A 19,939-nucleotide genomic window follows, 5' to 3' on the forward strand; every position below is an offset into this window, starting at 1 on the left:
ACAAGGAACAGATGGCTCGACAGCAACCGTTGAAACAGTAGACACCTACCAAGCAAGACTCTTTATTTGAGAACAGTAGCACCATTTAGTTTGTTATTTTAAAATCCTTTAACAGATAAAATTCCATTCATATCCCTGTGGTTAGATTCATGTGTATTTGCATCACTTAAAAAAAAAATTTGATGAAGAAAGTAAATAAGGATAATATGTCTGTGATCATACAGAAATATATAAATGAATACTGACCAAATAAGTCCACATAAAAACACACACAGACACACACACCCACACACATTGATTTGTGTATATAAGGTACGGGAGGGTGCAGGTGGGGCTGTAACTGAATTTTCGTTTGTTCAGATCTGTGGGACCAGTGCAATGTTGGATGGTATTTTTCCACCACTGCTGATATTTCTGAAGGATATTCTGCATGAGGAAGCAGAACTGTAAAGCCTGAAGTGTTTTAAAACAGAGTACAGAGGTGACTTTGAAATTAAAAAGTGGTTAGCTGGAACATATAATAAAAAAAAATATTTTTTATCGTTATTTTCATGATAGCAAAGATTTCCATCATCAGTGTATTAACTAATTAGAATAGTGACTGCAAAAACATGCATCACAGCCCACCATGATTTTGAATTTGAGTTTAAGGCTAGGAAAAACAGTCATGAGTACAACACTGCATTTCTGGCTGGCTCCATTCCATGCAATCCGTCAGAAATTACAGGCCATGTTTTCCAGTCAGCCGGAGATAGTAAATCTGCAGGCAACGTTCTCATTAGTGCCCTATTTAAACCTCACAGGCTCTACCACTGGTTATGAAACAGCATTTAGGAGAAAACGAAAATGTTCATGCTAAGAGCAATAGGTTACAGGGTGCTATAGCTGTAAATTATGGAGTTATATTAGCTAAATTGCCTAATTTGTGCTCCAAACATAGTGCTGGATGAGTAAATGATTAATTCCTGGACTTGTTTTTTTTTTTTCCCCTGACACTCACTTTGCCAGCCACTTAGAAGCAGTGACCACCACTGAATCACGAGGTGCGTTGTGATTCAACTGTGATTAAAGAAATATGGTGCCATGTTGCATCTCCCTGCAGTGTTTCTTGATTTTGTTAATAAGCCCCCGCCCCCCCCACCCCCGTACTCACATAAACACCCCCCCCCCCCACCCCTGCCAACACTTGGTTGTTTGTGTGATAATGAAAAGGGGGGTTTTATTTGTTTGATGATGACAGGGTTAAAAATAATTTATTGGCTATGCTTGCTGTGCACAAGATAACTTGTATAAGTCATAATGTTCACTCGCCTATTTCTGGTTCACTACCAGTGATCAATGCTGATCATTCTTGACAAAATAAATAAATAAATATCATGCTGTCCTGTCAGCATGACATAGTAATTTGCAATACCTGCAAATTTGTGATGCCCACTTCCCCCTCAACACCCCACCTCCGCAGCTATAAAACATACTAAATAATACTATTTTCCAGTGCTTAATTACTGTACAAAGAACCCTGTTGGGAGTTCTAAATAATATTTTAATATGTTACAAATCAATCTCCTTCCATGTGCGTTTTTCTTAAAACATGCAACAAAAAATGTGGTAACCTTGACACATAGCCATTTTATTTAAAGAAATGGCATCACATCATGAACATCGCAGAGTATTATTACTTATTCCAAATTAAGCAAATCACATTGTTTATACTGCTGTCGTAAATGGGAAAACTGGGTGAATATATCACAGGCCTGACACTTTCTCAGCCTTGTAATTTCATGGTTGAAAGGCTAACAGCTGATTTGAATAAATGAATCAATTACCACAGAGTGTAAAGTGTTTGATTAAACTGGATAATTGTCGCCATTATTTGCACAAGGATTTTTCTTTCAATTTATTTCCTTTGCTATTCTTTGGTGTGAAAAATGAAAGACTTCATAGTGCTGCACAGTGACAGGACATTCAAAGTATATCCCTTTTGGTAGCCCATGAGCATGAACCTAATTTTAAAAAACGGGATGTAATGTATTTGCACACCATTCAGTGGGAATAAAGACATTAAAGAGCCATTTCACTTTGTTCTGTATAATTCTTGCGGCACAGCAGGACTAGTAGTGGAGGATGTTTTTGAGCAAATTAGCTGGTTAAGGCAGGGAACTCCCTGGATTTACTGGCTCTTTTTTTGTAGGAAACTGCCTTCCTGTCAGGCCTTTTTTGTCATGCATAAATAAGTTGACTCCATTTATCAGTTCTTTCATTTGATTCTAAATGTAAGTTGACATGGAGCTGCAATTATGTGTATGTTCAAAAACAGTACATTCGTCATGCATAATATTGCAAAATGTATTTGACACGAGGTTTCGCTTGATGCACAGTAAATAGTCCAGTGTTAATTCAACTCCAACAGTGTTAATTCGACTCTTAACAGATAGCATTTGGCCCCACATTCCAGAGCGGGACCAAATGTTTCTGCTAAGAGTTGAATTAACATTGTTAGAGCTTAATTAAAACTGAGCATTTTACTTTGTGCAATGGTCATTGCGACTGCTTTACTACTTGGTACTTGCAAGTCTTGAGAAACAGTAATTGAAGTAATAGCAATTATTTTTTGATGGCCGAAATATAATTGTGTCGAAAGTAGACTGTGAAAATAATTCAACCCATGTTTAGCAGCAGCTGAAAGAGAGTGGAAGGGGGAAGGAGGGAGGAGGGAGGGGTGCTAAAGGTCATGTAAGTACACAGCATCTGACTAATTATTAATAGTGACAGAGCTTGCTCTGTGCAACCTCACAGGCAGCCTCTCCCAAAATAAATTATCAAGGAAATAAGATAAGTAATCTGATGGTAGCCTCTGCCCAGCCCTTCAAGATTTCTTAGGAGCTTGCCAACGTAATATAATATAATCTCTCATGTAAGGTAAATTGAATTTGGGTGTCCTAACCAAAGGGGAACAGCCCTGGGCATGTGGACACATCCGCATGTAGATAACAGCACTGCTGCAGCAAACGTCCAAACAGACAACATTTCGAAGTGATGTCTAGGAGTCAGCTTTATCTGCACACTCTCAGTATAATTAGTTAAAAAATATATACATTTTTTTAGAGGATAGAAATTGTGTGGTGCCAAATGGCATCCTATTCCAAATTCTCATTTAAATCATGGGGTGCTCAGGCCCATTGGGATGGCAGGCATGCCATCCGCCAAGTTAAGGCTTTGTTTGGGCATGCCCCATACCTATATAGCACCTAGAGTCTGTCTGCTGGTGAAAAATGACACTTCAGAAAAGATATGTTTATACTTGGTCTTATTTTGATATCAATACTTTTAACAACAGGCCTAGATTTAGCAAGTTTTAATTAATGAATTTGGTATTTTTGCATATTAAAAATGCAAAAGCTTGTTGAGATACAAGCTAAGTGTCAATAGAGTTCCCTGAGGGGAGTATTTACTGCTAATGACATTATTGCGTCTTATTGATATAAGTGATATCTACTTGTCCATATATATTTTCACAGTATATCACTCATTGTGATTCTGGGTGGTATTAGATGGTTCTACAACACTGTATTATATGAGCTGTCATAGTAACAGATAAATAATTCCTTTCTCTTGCAGGGGCACTAAAGGCGGTTACATAACCGAAAAAACAACACTCAGAAGCTGGAGAAATGGGCATTGGAAGGGACGGCACTGCAAAAGTCTGTTAAGAGCAAGAGGACAGGATGCCAGGTAAAAAGGTGTAACAGAAACAGAATGCATGTGTGTGTGCCAAATGTTCGAGGTGTCTGTGGTAAATGCAGAACTCTGTCATTCGCATATAGCATTTTTCAAAAGTAAAAACTTTTCTCAGTAAAAAAAAAAAAAAAAATACATAATAAACATATCTTATGATGCTTGAGTCCATATATGGACTCAGGCTGTACCTTCACAGTGAAATGTCTGGTGTTAATTCAACTCTAACAGTGTTCATTCAACTCTCAACAGATCCAGAGTGGGACCAAATGTTATCTTTCAAGAGTTGAATTGACAAGACATTTTACTGTGTGCAATCCACATGGTTATGAAAATCCATATTTTTTTATTGAAATAGAGCAGCTTTTTAAAAAAAATATGAGCCATTTTACAAAGGCATGTATTGGTTGATAAAATAAAATGTTTTGTCAGATTCCACTGCAGTGTTAGCAGCAAAGGATTATTTGCAGTATAGGGTTGCTGGCTCAGTTGCATCATGGAATTGAACTGGCAAGCCCACATTAGCACCGTTTGTCCTAGGGTCCTCCATGAAACATGCCTCATTGCTCCTGCCCCCTTAATTGCACTTCCTAATGACGAACAAATCGACAAGTCCTCAAAGCTTTCCACAGATTCTCCACCGCAGTCATGTTCTTCTTTGCGCTATGCTCACCACGTCCAAACTCACCATGGTACAGTTATTTAAATTATATCTTAATTCGCCATCACACTCTCAGCCGCGTATAATCAACTGTATTGTAAATGTGGATTCAAGGAACGGCAGTACATGTGGAGGGTGTGTGCTAAAGCACGGAATCAAATATGAAGTCACTTTTTATAATAATTTAAAAAATAATAATAAATCAGTTTTTATAATACATGAAGCTGAAGTGATTCTCTTGGCTCAAGGTCACCTTCCGATGCAATCAGCACTTTCCCATTCTAAAGAGGACAGCTGGCAAAACTGAAGGAGGTAAGGGGTTGGATGTTGGCTTTTCAGTTTCCTGTGTTGTTTTGTTTTTTGCCTTGATCGTAAGATAAAGGATATTTCTCAAACCATTTTGTGTAAACATACTGCCATGGCATTTTTTTTTAAAAATGCTCTAAATATTCAAACATGGTTTCCTAGAACGTCATGTAGAATTAACACACAGCATAATAACCATTCGTGGTGATCTCATGAGCATACTAAATCAAGGACTTCGAAAAGAACCGAGTAGGTTTAAAGATTTATTTCATGCCCACAAACTTTCTTGCAGCAATGGCACTCCCTTCTAATTAATTCCAGTATTTTTCCTCAAAAGGTCCGCTGAATACAAATTGAATGGAGGAAGCAGCCCTCACAAGACATTATTTAATGCAAATTTAATGATCAAGATATAATCATATTAATACTATGCACATATTTAAGGACAGGAATTATGCCTTCATCTCATTAGAAATACTGTATGAAAACCTGTGTGTGATTTGGCAGTGCTGAGAAAGGCCAAACTTGTCATTTTTAATTTGTGTTCTATAGACAGAAGCGAACGTGATTACGTATCCTTCCTGGCCTGGTCTGCTTAAAAGGAGAGCGTTCATGTGAAATGGATAGGCTGGTGAAACAACGTAAATTAAAACAATGAGAGAGAGGAAAAAAACCATCCATAATCAGTCATCCTTTTAATTGCCTTAATCTAGTGGGATAAAGGTGCTTACACTGCAGTTTCAGATATGTATCACTTGAATTAATTCACTGGCAGAATAGCAAAGGAAAATAAATATATGCATATATATATATATATATATATATATATATATATATTATCACTGTGATATTTTGATCATATTTATACATTAGTGTTTTAATCACAGTGTATATAATTGCAGCCCAGAAGACAGCGTAATCATATAGTTTAGTCCATAAAGCGTACGTGAGCCTGATGTCCTAATGCAGTTGATCCCGTGAAATGGAGTGGCGTCGGTGTCCCTTCGCTCGATGCGAACGCTATAATCTCTGTAGCCGCCCCGCTGGTCTGACGGCCACCTCGTGGCTCCGCTCTTCGGCTCGGCTCGGCTTGGCTTGGCTGCCGTGGTTACGTTGATGATATCGGTCCAGAACTCCTGCGGCAGCTCCTGCTCAGATGGCGGGGAGGGGAGGGGAGGGGGGGGGGGGGACGCTCTGCTAGCCCAGGCACATGCTGATCTGCTGAAAATGCTTATTGGACGCTCTTTATTGCTGTTCCGTTTATGCCGAGGCCCATTCAATGATCCCCCTTTCATTTTCATGAATTAACTAACCAAGCCGGTGCAGGGAACAGAGTCGTCCGTTTTTACAACATCCGGTGCGTGCTTTGATGTCCCAGTCAGTCCCCCTGCAGCGTTCTCATGAAAGGATTTTAACAAAAAGACAAACTTGGATTTACTTGATTTTACAATCGTAAAAGCTTTTAATTTAGGATTTAAAATAAAAAATAATTAGTTATTACTCCATGCACGTCTGTGTGCGTGTGTGTATGCTTATAGACCAGACAGTTTTTGAAAAATAATAACAGCTACAGTCATTCAATCGACAGTACACTAAAATATTTTATCACCCACTCGATATAATTTGTTCCATTGTCAGTTTATTCCTTCATATTGCTTTCCTGTTTATGCCCAGTGTGGTCATGTTTGCTCAGCACAGAAATGTATCATGCTTGATGGAAATGATAAAACATACTCAAGCAAATACCATGAAATAAAAGCTGATTGTCTGTACTTTTGTTTCATATTCATCTTTTGATCTCAATTTCACTCCATCAGGTAAATACCAAGAACGATGCTTGTTTGTTACTTCTCTAAATAGCCTGGCCCTTGTTCTATGTAACCTTGAGTGCACATGTGTAATTGTCCATTCCGCAAAGGACTGCACTCACAGATCTGCAAATTTCTTCAAACGTGCAAATTTGGATTGAAAAGCCTGTCATTCGTTCAGGGAACCAGGTTAATTAGCAAACCTTGCATTCTTTATAGTATAGAGTGTGCCTTTGGGCTACATAACAAAGGTAAACACACTGTATGATCCCGCAGGGGATGTCCAGAACTCTCTTTTGCCAGCCAACATGCGGTCAGTCTGTCAGGGTTAAAAAGAAACACAGAATTAGAAACCAGGGATGGCTTAAGGGTGTTGCTGGCATGGGTGGAAAGACTTGTGATTGGCCAAATCTAGGCTGACCACACGTCCTCTTTTTCCCAGACATTTCTTCTTTTTGGAACCAAAGAAAATCCATGCCGGTGGGATTTCTGAAATTCCAAAAAATGTAAAGATATGCTATGTGGATTCCATAGACTGTATATAGACAGATAGAGTAGTATTCTGTTCCTGAAGCCCACCCACCTGCGTCTTCTTTTTTTTGAAGTTCAATATATGGTCTCCCTTACCAAAATACCACACAGATCCATGTGACCATCGGCCCTGTAATTCTAACAATGATTCTTACGTACAGAACGATTAATCATCCTCTTCGGTAAATTGATGTTGAAGCCTACACTCAGCTTGAACTTTGGCTGTTGCGCAAAAAAAGATTGGAAAAAGACTGAACAATTTATCAGGAATGGAGAAGATTCTGCTACTTGATAAATAGAAACCAGCGAACCAAATGTTCTCACAATGTTACTGGAATGGGTTATCAGTGTTCGAACAATGCCACTACATGGCAGATCACACTCAAAATAATTTCATAGAAGATTTGAATTTGTGGGACCAATTCCCACTCGTCATACAACTGCATGCCATATAAACAATGGCACTGATAAACACTGAAACCTGAATGCACTATTTTCTCTTTAAAACATATGGAAATCCACTGTTTGAGCAGCCCCATGCCAGCGTCTACGGACGTCGAAACCTTGCAGTCAACAGGCTATAATATAAATTAATTATCTCCTGCATTATTCAATCTCGACGGAGGCTGTATCAGCTGCAAACTGGCTAATGGCTTTGTTATAATCTACTTTCAATGCATTTTCGATGGAAATGAAAGCAGGAGCAGCAGGCCTCCTGGGACACTGTTGATCGTATGAAGTTTTTAATTAAGGGCAACATGTCGAATGTGTGCTCGGTGCTAGCGACCTCCGCGGGGGAATGTTAGCTAGCGTTCCTGTCAGGGCGCACAGCCATGTTATTAAAGATATACATTTCAAATAATTACTCAGATTATTAATGGATGCTGGCAGTATGCATTCTTAGTCTCGTCATGCCGCACCCTCGTCAAAAAAAAAAAAAAAACGTTCTGTAGTATTTGACAGGATATTTAAAAGGGAAGTCAATCTTAAACAGACTCAGTCCCAAAGTGTATTTCAGCAATCCCCCCCCACCCCCACCTCCCCCCCATCCACCTCTGGGTCACATGATATTCACACCTCTTGCACTCTTCTAAACCCTGGCGCTGTAAGGAAACAGTTATGCAGGGTTTCTGGGACTAAACAGAACCGTTTTAGCCGCACAGCAACAGATGATGATGCAGCTCTGGCTATTAACACACTTACAGAAACGGTACCATGAAAGAGCTCATGATTCACGTGGCAGTGGACACTGTGGCTCTGCTGAATATTAAATGCATTACTGTTTCATGTCAATTCAAGCACATGGTGGTCAGAAGTGAAAAATATGAAAGTTCTGTAGTTTCTTAATGTGTAAAAGTTTCTCACTGTCAGAGGGGGGTCACATACAGTGCATGTTTAAATGGAATGCACACTGCATTTCATATTTACTTAAATCCCATTGGGGCCTGAATGATTTATGCCCCGGATTTATGACAATAACTTTTGCATAATTTAATTTATTGCAATGTGTGGGGGTCATCTGTCAATTTTGGTGGGCTATTTCAAGAATATTTAGTAATGGCTAGATCAAATCCTTTATAGTTTAAGCTTAATTATTTTTAATTACTGCCTTCTAATTACTGGGCAATAACCATATAAATGTGGCAACAAATCCAAATGAGGCAATTATCTTAAGAAAACATACGCATGCTGCTACCCTCTTCCTTAAATCATGTCTTCAGGCTCAAGCTTTCTTCGAAGGGACAAACATATGCTTAACTAGTAATATAAGGCATTCTCATGGCTATTCAGGAAATACTAATCAACCTCATTCATTAGTTTAACAGGAAATATAGCATTGCTGTAATACCACATTTATGGTTTAACTGTACAGTTCAATGCTCTCAAATGGCAGCAAACACCATTTTAAGCGTGATCAGATTTCCAAACCATAATCTGGTATGCTAATCCCAGGATCCAAGTAACCAAGGGATGAAGTTACTGCAGAAGACTCATATGGGTATCCAACAAATTTACAAATAGTTAGTGTAATCCCCCTGTAACCTAAATGCTCAACCATGACTCTTCAGCCATCTGTGTTAGCCATCTCAGCATAACCTGTAAACCAAAGAAAGACAGATGCTGTTTAATTCATTTTCTGAGTAAAGCTTGTACATTTTATTTCCAGGCACATTACTCTCTGTGTACATTCCGCATTTGCGATTAAACCAGCCACATACAATTACCAGATACCATGCCAGATACATTACCACTGTACTGGGATGTCTTCTTGGGATGTCAAACCACACGATGGATTCAAATTGAACATACTGAAGTAATGAGACTCATTTCAAATGATAACAAATGTTTATGTATACAGCACTATTAAGTCTAAGGTTGATCATTTGTATGAGCTTTGGCTCCTGTGCACTATGATGCAAATAATAATGGTCTATGATGTGCTGCAAATTAACTTGGACAGAAACAGAGTTTGGTTGCGTGCGTCATATGCAGCATTTCTAAGGCTTTGATATAAAGCCATTTTAAAGGGTTATTTATGATAGAACCCCCAGGGGTGCTATTTATGCACTGTACATGTTACATGTTACATAATATTTTTTTTATCAATTGAATTTTAGAGTACAGACCATTTAAATACCAGTGTTGATGCCTTTGCACAAAGAATGTTGTTATAGTGCCCAATGCATCCAAATGTTCCACAGGCTACTCAATTTTCTTTAGACTCTCCTTCAGACAGCGCTTGATCTACTGTTGAACTGGGTGGTCCCTGTTGGGTAAAACAAGGCCTAGCTCACCACTGACTGCCATAGATGATTGCATACACTCTAGCTGCTTGGCCCCTGTGGTGTTACAGCAAGTGACTTAGCAATGACCAATGACTTGCAATCGGGGTAAAAAATTGGAATAAGTTTATTTGAAATATGTATATCACGAGAATGGAGAAGTTATTGTGACTAATGGTAAAAACATAAAAAAGGGGCATTTGTTTGCAATGAAGCTGGCTTACGCAAGTCTACCTTGTCATTTCAGCTGAGTGCTTTTGAAATATCGGTTTCCTTACTCGTTGAATGTCAGCATGGAGAACCCTACAACTGTGATTTATTTAATTCCTCTAGTGAGAAAGGGGGTGGTTGAATTCTTTTAACACTGTGCGGCCAGATGTGCCCGAACAAACATGATTATAATATACAATTAAGAAAATTCACAACGTAAGATAAACGATTACTAAAATAAATGACCGAGCAGCTAATCTAAACCTATAACAAACAATTCATGGCAACTAGACAATTCCTGCAGATATTGTGAAGTGTGGTTGCCGCCAATGCAAAGTTGACTTTGTGCTGAACAGAGTGAGCAGTGTCTGTAGTATGAGCAGAAACAGAGTATTGTGTATGTGCTATAATATCATGGCAACGAGGCAATTTGCGATGCATATAGTTGCTAAGGTGTTTTACGTGGTTGCTATGGTATCCTAGGTGGCAGCTAGGGCGTTGCTAGGTGGTTGCTATGGAGTTCTAGGCGGTTGCTAAGGTGTTCTAGGTGGTTCCTAGGGTATTCTAGGTGGTTGCTAGGGTGTTGCTAGGTGGTTGCTATGGAGTTCTAGGTGGTTGCTAGGGTGTTGCTAGATGGTTGCTATGGAGTTCTTGGTTGTTGCTAGGGTGTAGCTAGGTGGTTGCTATGGAGTTGTAGGCGGTTGCTAGGGTGTTGCTAGGTAGTTGATATGGAGATCTAGGCAGTTGCTAGGGTGTTGCTAGGGTGTTGTATGCGGTTGCTAGGGTGTTCTAGGTGGCTAGGGTTACGGTTACAGCTAGGTTTAGGGTTAGGGTTACAGCTAGGGTTAGGGCTTGGGTTATGGCTAGGGTTAGGACTAGGTTTACAGCTAGGGTTAAGGTTAGGTTTACAGATACCATTAGGGTTACAGTTAGGGTTACAGCTAGGGTTAGGGTTAGGGTTACAGCTAGAGTAAGGGTAAGGGTTACAGCTAGGGTTAGGGTTAGTTAGGGTTACAGCTCGGGTTAGGGTTAGGGTTAGGGTTTCGGTTACAGCTAGGGTTAGGGGTAGGGTTACAGTTACAGCTAGGCTAAGGGTTACAGGTATGGTTAGGGTTAGGGTTAGAGCTATGGTTAGGGTTAGATCTACAGCTAGGGTTAGCGTTAGGGTTACAGCAAGGGTTAGGGTTACAGCTAGGGTTAGGGTTAGGTTTATAGCCAGGGTTTCGGTTAAAGAAAGGTTGGGACATTGGTTCTTTTTCGATTTTGGACGAGCCAAAAATTTTGTATATACTAGTATAGGTACCTATGACCATAACAAGCTATGGAATATATACATTTTTTTTCAGGGAAAACATTTTTTTTTAAGGCCTCAAATATATATTTTTGCATTTGTACTATGGAATTCACAGTCTTGACTTAGTTTTTCCACAATTTTAAATGAGTAATCACATGTTTTCAGAAGTTCCTATGGCTTCAATTACGTTTTAGGGCTCAACTTAGGGTTAGGGTTATGAAAACGATAAGTCTGAGGTTCGAGGCAAGTTCACGGCTGTGTTCAGCAGGTTAAAGAATGGTTGGGACATTGGTTCTTTTTCGATTTTGGACGAGCCAAAAATTTTGTATATACTAGTATAGGTACCTATGACCATAACAAGCTATGGAATATATACATATTTTTTCTGGGAAAACATTTTTTTTTTTAAGGCCTCAAATATATTTTTTAGCATTGGTACTATGGAATTCACAGTCTTGACTTAGTTTTTCCACAATTTTAAATGAGTAATCACATGTTTTCAGAAGTTCCTATGGCTTCAATTACGTTTTAGGGCTCAACTTAGGGTTAGGGTTATGAAAACGATAAGTCTGAGGGTCGAGGCAAGTTCACGGCTGTGTTCAGCAGGTTAAAGAAAGGTTGGGACATTGGTTCTTTTTCGATTTTGGACGAGCCAAAAATTTTGTATATACTAGTATAGGTACCTATGACCATAACAAGCTATGGAATATATACATTTTTTTTCAGGGAAAACATTTTTTTTTAAGGCCTCAAATATATTTTTTTGCATTGGTACTATGGAATTCACAGTCTTGACTTAGTTTTTCCACAATTTTAAATGAGTAATCACATGTTTTCAGAAGTTCCTATGGCTTCAATTACGTTTTAGGGCTCAACTTAGGGTTAGGGTTATGAAAACGATAAGTCTGAGGGTCGAGGCAAGTTCACGGCTGTGTTCAGCAGGTTAAAGAAAGGTTGGGACATTGGTTCTTTTTCGATTTTGGACGAGCCAAAAATTTTGTATATACTAGTATAGGTACCTATGACCATAACAAGCTATGGAATATATACATTTTTTTTTCAGGGAAAACATTTTTTTTTAAGGCCTCAAATATATTTTTTTGCATTTGTACTATGGAATTCACAGTCTTGACTTAGTTTTTCCACAATTTTAAATGAGTAATCACATGTTTTCAGAAGTTCCTATGGCTTCAATTACGTTTTAGGGCTCAACTTAGGGTTAGGGTTATGAAAACGATAAGTCTGAGGTTCGAGGCAAGTTCACGGCTGTGTTCAGCAGGTTAAAGAATGGTTGGGACATTGGTTCTTTTTCGATTTTGGACGAGCCAAAAATTTTGTATATACTAGTATAGGTACCTATGACCATAACAAGCTATGGTATATATACATATTTTTTCTGGGAAAACATTTTTTTTTTAAGGCCTCAAATATATTTTTTAGCATTGGTACTATGGAATTCACAGTCTTGACTTAGTTTTTCCACAATTTTAAATGAGTAATCACATGTTTTCAGAAGTTCCTATGGCTTCAATTACGTTTTAGGGCTCAACTTAGGGTTAGGGTTATGAAAACGATAAGTCTGAGGGTCGAGGCAAGTTCACGGCTGTGTTCAGCAGGTTAAAGAAAGGTTGGGACATTGGTTCTTTTTCGATTTTGGACGAGCCAAAAATTTCGTATATACTAGTATAGGTACCTATGACCATAACAAGCTATGGAATATATACATATTTTTTCTGGGAAAACATTTTTTTTTTTAAGGCCTCAAATATATTTTTTAGCATTGGTACTATGGAATTCACAGTCTTGACTTAGTTTTTCCACAATTTTAAATGAGTAATCACATGTTTTCAGAAGTTCCTATGGCTTCAATTACGTTTTAGGGCTCAACTTAGGGTTAGGGTTATGAAAACGATAAGTCTGAGGTTCGAGGCAAGTTCACGGCTGTGTTCAGCAGGTTAAAGAATGGTTGGGACATTGGTTCTTTTTCGATTTTGGACGAGCCAAAAATTTTGTATATACTAGTATAGGTACCTATGACCATAACAAGCTATGGTATATATACATATTTTTTCTGGGAAAACATTTTTTTTTTAAGGCCTCAAATATATTTTTTAGCATTGGTACTATGGAATTCACAGTCTTGACTTAGTTTTTCCACAATTTTAAATGAGTAATCACATGTTTTCAGAAGTTCATATGGCTTCAATTACGTTTTAGGGCTCAACTTAGGGTTAGGGTTATGAAAACGATAAGTCTGAGGGTCGAGGCAAGTTCACGGCTGTGTTCAGCAGGTTAAAGAAAGGTTGGGACATTGGTTCTTTTTCGATTTTGGACGAGCCAAAAATTTTGTATATACTAGTATAGGTACCTATGACCATAACAAGCTATGGAATATATACATATTTTTTCTGGGAAAACATTTTTTTTTTTAAGGCCTCAAATATATTTTTTAGCATTGGTACTATGGAATTCACAGTCTTGACTTAGTTTTTCCACAATTTTAAATGAGTAATCACATGTTTTCAGAAGTTCCTATGGCTTCAATTACGTTTTAGGGCTCAACTTAGGGTTAGGGTTATGAAAACGATAAGTCTGAGGTTCGAGGCAAGTTCACGGCTGTGTTCAGCAGGTTAAAGAATGGTTGGGACATTGGTTCTTTTTCGATTTTGGACGAGCCAAAAATTTTGTATATACTAGTATAGGTACCTATGACCATAACAAGCTATGGAATATATACATATTTTTTCTGGGAAAACATTTTTTTTTTTAAGGCCTCAAATATATTTTTTAGCATTGGTACTATGGAATTCACAGTCTTGACTTAGTTTTTCCACAATTTTAAATGAGTAATCACATGTTTTCAGAAGTTCCTATGGCTTCAATTACGTTTTAGGGCTCAACTTAGGGTTAGGGTTATGAAAACGATAAGTCTGAGGGTCGAGGCAAGTTCACGGCTGTGTTCAGCAGGTTAAAGAAAGGTTGGGACATTGGTTCTTTTTCGATTTTGGACGAGCCAAAAATTTTGTATATACTAGTATAGGTACCTATGACCATAACAAGCTATGGAATATATACATTTTTTTTCAGGGAAAACATTTTTTTTTAAGGCCTCAAATATATTTTTTTGCATTTGTACTATGGAATTCACAGTCTTGACTTAGTTTTTCCACAATTTTAAATGAGTAATCACATGTTTTCAGAAGTTCCTATGGCTTCAATTACGTTTTAGGGCTCAACTTAGGGTTAGGGTTATGAAAACGATAAGTCTGAGGGTCGAGGCAAGTTCACGGCTGTGTTCAGCAGGTTAAAGAAAGGTTGGGACATTGGTTCTTTTTCGATTTTGGACGAGCCAAAAATTTTGTATATACTAGTATAGGTACCTATGACCATAACAAGCTATGGAATATATACATATTTTTTCTGGGAAAACTTTTTTTTTTTAAGGCCTCAAATATATTTTTTAGCATTGGTACTATGGAATTCACAGTCTTGACTTAGTTTTTCCACAATTTTAAATGAGTAATCACATGTTTTCAGAAGTCCCTATGGCTTCAATTACGTTTTAGGGCTCAACTTAGGGTTAGGGTTATGAAAACGATAAGTCTGAGGGTCGAGGCAAGTTCACGGCTGTGTTCAGCAGGTTAAAGAAAGGTTGGGACATTGGTTCTTTTTCGATTTTGGACGAGCCAAAAATTTTGTATATACTAGTATAGGTACCTATGACCATAACAAGCTATGGAATATATACATTTTTTTTCAGGGAAAACATTTTTTTTTAAGGCCTCAAATATATTTTTTTGCATTTGTACTATGGAATTCACAGTCTTGACTTAGTTTTTCCACAATTTTAAATGAGTAATCACATGTTTTCAGAAATTCCTATGGCTTCAATTACGTTTTAGGGCTCAACTTAGGGTTAGGGTTATGAAAACGATAAGTCTGAGGGTCGAGGCAAGTTCACGGCTGTGTTCAGCAGGTTAAAGAAAGGTTGGGACATTGGTTCTTTTTCGATTTTGGACGAGCCAAAAATTTTGTATATACTAGTATAGGTACCTATGACCATAACAAGCTATGGAATATATACATATTTTTTTCTGGGAAAACATTTTTTTTTTTAAGGCCTCAAATATATTTTTTAGCATTGGTACTATGGAATTCACAGTCTTGACTTAGTTTTTCCACAATTTTAAATGAGTAATCACATGTTTTCAGAAGTTCCTATGGCTTCAATTACGTTTTAGGGCTCAACTTAGGGTTAGGGTTATGAAAACGATAAGTCTGAGGGTCGAGGCAAGTTCACGGCTGTGTTCAGCAGGTTAAAGAAAGGTTGGGACATTGGTTCTTTTTCGATTTTGGACGAGCCAAAAATTTTGTATATACTAGTATAGGTACCTATGACCATAACAAGCTATGGAATATATACATTTTTTTTCAGGGAAAACATTTTTTTTTAAGGCCTCAAATATATTTTTTTGCATTTGTACTATGGAATTCACAGTCTTGACTTAGTTTTTCCACAATTTTAAATGAGTAATCACATGTTTTCAGAAGTTCCTATGGCTTCAATTACGTTTTAGGGCTCAACTTAGGGTTAGGGTTATGAAAACGATAAGTCTGAGGGTCGAGGCAAGTTCACGGCTGTGTTCAGCAGGTTAAAGAAAGGTTGGGGCATTGGTTCTTTTTCGATTTTGGACGAGCCAAAAATTTTGTATATACTAGTATAGGTACCTATGACCATAACAAGCTATGGAATATATACATTTTTTTTCAGGGAAAACATTTTTTTTTAAGGCCTCAAATATATTTTTTTGCATTTGTACTATGGAATTCACAGTCTTGACTTAGTTTTTCCACAATTTTAAATGAGTAATCACATGTTTTCAGAAGTTCCTATGGCTTCAATTACGTTTTAGGGCTCAACTTAGGGTTAGGGTTATGAAAACGATAAGTCTGAGGTTCGAGGCAAGTTCACGGCTGTGTTCAGCAGGTTAAAGAATGGTTGGGACATTGGTTCTTTTTCGATTTTGGACGAGCCAAAAATTTTGTATATACTAGTATAGGTACCTATGACCATAACAAGCTATGGAATATATACATATTTTTTCTGGGAAAACATTTTTTTTTTTAAGGCCTCAAATATATTTTTTAGCATTGGTACTATGGAATTCACAGTCTTGACTTAGTTTTTCCACAATTTTAAATGAGTAATCACATGTTTTCAGAAGTTCCTATGGCTTCAATTACGTTTTAGGGCTCAACTTAGGGTTAGGGTTATGAAAACGATAAGTCTGAGGGTCGAGGCAAGTTCACGGCTGTGTTCAGCAGGTTAAAGAAAGGTTGGGACATTGGTTCTTTTTCGATTTTGGACGAGCCAAAAATTTTGTATATACTAGTATAGGTACCTATGACCATAACAAGCTATGGAATATGTACATTTTTTTTCAGGGAAAACATTTTTTTTTAAGGCCTCAAATATATTTTTTTGCATTTGTACTATGGAATTCACAGTCTTGACTTAGTTTTTCCACAATTTTAAATGAGTAATCACATGTTTTCAGAAGTTCCTATGGCTTCAATTACGTTTTAGGGCTCAACTTAGGGTTAGGGTTATGAAAACGATAAGTCTGAGGTTCGAGGCAAGTTCACGGCTGTGTTCAGCAGGTTAAAGAATGGTTGGGACATTGGTTCTTTTTCGATTTTGGACGAGCCAAAAATTTTGTATATACTAGTATAGGTACCTATGACCATAACAAGCTATGGAATATATACATATTTTTTCTGGGAAAACATTTTTTTTTTTAAGGCCTCAAATATATTTTTTAGCATTGGTACTATGGAATTCACAGTCTTGACTTAGTTTTTCCACAATTTTAAATGAGTAATCACATGTTTTCAGAAGTTCCTATGGCTTCAATTACGTTTTAGGGCTCAACTTAGGGTTAGGGTTATGAAAACGATAAGTCTGAGGGTCGAGGCAAGTTCACGGCTGTGTTCAGCAGGTTAAAGAAAGGTTGGGACATTGGTTCTTTTTCGATTTTGGACGAGCCAAAAATTTTGTATATACTAGTATAGGTACCTATGACCATAACAAGCTATGGAATATATACATTTTTTTTCAGGGAAAACATTTTTTTTTTTAAGGCCTCAAATATATTTTTTAGCATTGGTACTATGGAATTCACAGTCTTGACTTAGTTTTTCCACAATTTTAAATGAGTAATCACATGTTTTCAGAAGTTCCTATGGCTTCAATTACGTTTTAGGGCTCAACTTAAAGTTAGGGTTATGAAAACGATAAGTCTGAGGGTCGAGGCAAGTTCACGGCTGTGTTCAGCAGGTTAAAGAAAGGTTGGGACATTGGTTCTTTTTCGATTTTGGACGAGCCAAAAATTTTGTATATACTAGTATAGGTACCTATGACCATAACAAGCTATGGAATATATACATTTTTTATGAGGGAAAACATTTTTTTTTAATGCCTCAAATATATTTTTTTGCATTTGTACTATGGAATTCACAGTCTTGACTTAGTTTTTCCACAATTTTAAATGAGTAATCACATGTTTTCAGAAGTTCCTATGGCTTCAATTACGTTTTAGGGCTCAACTTAGGGTTAGGGTTATGAAAACGATAAGTCTGAGGTTCGAGGCAAGTTCACGGCTGTGTTCAGCAGGTTAAAGAAAGGTTGGGACATTGGTTCTTTTTCGATTTTGGACGAGCCAAAAATTTTGTATATACTAGTATAGGTACCTATGACCATAACAAGCTATGGAATATATACATTTTTTTTCAGGGAAAACATTTTTTTTTAAGGCCTCAAATATATTTTTTTGCATTTGTACTATGGAATTCACAGTCTTGACTTAGTTTTTCCACAATTTTAAATGAGTAATCACATGTTTTCAGAAGTTCCTATGGCTTCAATTACGTTTTAGGGCTCAACTTAGGGTTAGGGTTATGAAAACGATAAGTCTGAGGGTCGAGGCAAGTTCACGGCTGTGTTCAGCAGGTTAAAGAAAGGTTGGGACATTGGTTCTTTTTCGATTTTGGACGAGCCAAAAATTTTGTATATACTAGTATAGGTACCTATGACCATAACAAGCTATGGAATATATACATATTTTTTCTGGGAAAACATTTTTTTTTTAAGGCCTCAAATATATTTTTTAGCATTGGTACTATGGAATTCACAGTCTTGACTTAGTTTTTCCACAATTTTAAATGAGTAATCACATGTTTTCAGAAGTTCCTATGGCTTCAATTACGTTTTAGGGCTCAACTTAGGGTTAGGGTTATGAAAACGATAAGTCTGAGGTTCGAGGCAAGTTCACGGCTGTGTTCAGCAGGTTAAAGAATGGTTGGGACATTGGTTCTTTTTCGATTTTGGACGAGCCAAAAATTTTGTATATACTAGTATAGGTACCTATGACCATAACAAGCTATGGAATATATACATATTTTTTCTGGGAAAACATTTTTTTTTTAAGGCCTCAAATATATTTTTTAGCATTGGTACTATGGAATTCACAGTCTTGACTTAGTTTTTCCACAATTTTAAATGAGTAATCACATGTTTTCAGAAGTTCCTATGGCTTCAATTACGTTTTAGGGCTCAACTTAGGGTTAGGGTTATGAAAACGATAAGTCTGAGGTTCGAGGCAAGTTCACGGCTGTGTTCAGCAGGTTAAAGAATGGTTGGGACATTGGTTCTTTTTCGATTTTGGACGAGCCAAAAATTTTGTATATACTAGTATAGGTACCTATGACCATAACAAGCTATGGAATATATACATATTTTTTCTGGGAAAACATTTTTTTTTTTAAGGCCTCAAATATATTTTTTAGCATTCGTACTATGGAATTCACAGTCTTGACTTAGTTTTTCCACAATTTTAAATGAGTAATCACATGTTTTCAGAAGTTCCTATGGCTTCAATTACGTTTTAGGGCTCAACTTAGGGTTAGGGTTATGAAAACGATAAGTCTGAGGGTCGAGGCAAGTTCACGGCTGTGTTCAGCAGGTTAAAGAAAGGTTGGGACATTGGTTCTTTTTCGATTTTGGACGAGCCAAAAATTTTGTATATACTAGTATAGGTACCTATGACCATAACAAGCTATGGAATATATACATTTTTTTTCAGGGAAAACATTTTTTTTTAAGGCCTCAAATATATTTTTTTGCATTTGTACTATGGAATTCACAGTCTTGACTTAGTTTTTCCACAATTTTAAATGAGTAATCACATGTTTTCAGAAGTTCCTATGGCTTCAATTACGTTTTAGGGCTCAACTTAGGGTTAGGGTTATGAAAACGATAAGTCTGAGGTTCGAGGCAAGTTCACGGCTGTGTTCAGCAGGTTAAAGAAAGGTTGGGACATTGGTTCTTTTTCGATTTTGGACGAGCCAAAAATTTTGTATATACTAGTATAGGTACCTATGACCATAACAAGCTATGGAATATATACATTTTTTTTCAGGGAAAACATTTTTTTTTAAGGCCTCAAATATATTTTTTTGCATTTGTACTATGGAATTCACAGTCTTGACTTAGTTTTTCCACAATTTTAAATGAGTAATCACATGTTTTCAGAAGTTCCTATGGCTTCAATTA

General features: G+C 37.2%; 1 long non-coding RNA gene across 1 annotated transcript in view; it reads left to right on the forward strand.

The window, feature by feature from the left end:
* LOC118230543 overlaps positions 1-19,939 on the forward strand; it is a 125,215-nt gene that overhangs the window by 79,699 nt on the left and 25,577 nt on the right. Inside the window, exon 3 of the long non-coding RNA XR_004765869.1 lies at positions 3,619-3,732. This is a non-coding gene — a long non-coding RNA (uncharacterized LOC118230543). The remainder of the gene's footprint in view (positions 1-3,618; positions 3,733-19,939) is intronic.

This window comes from Anguilla anguilla, chromosome 6 (assembly GCF_013347855.1).
Source record: "Anguilla anguilla isolate fAngAng1 chromosome 6, fAngAng1.pri, whole genome shotgun sequence".
Lineage (NCBI taxonomy): Eukaryota > Metazoa > Chordata > Actinopteri > Anguilliformes > Anguillidae > Anguilla > Anguilla anguilla.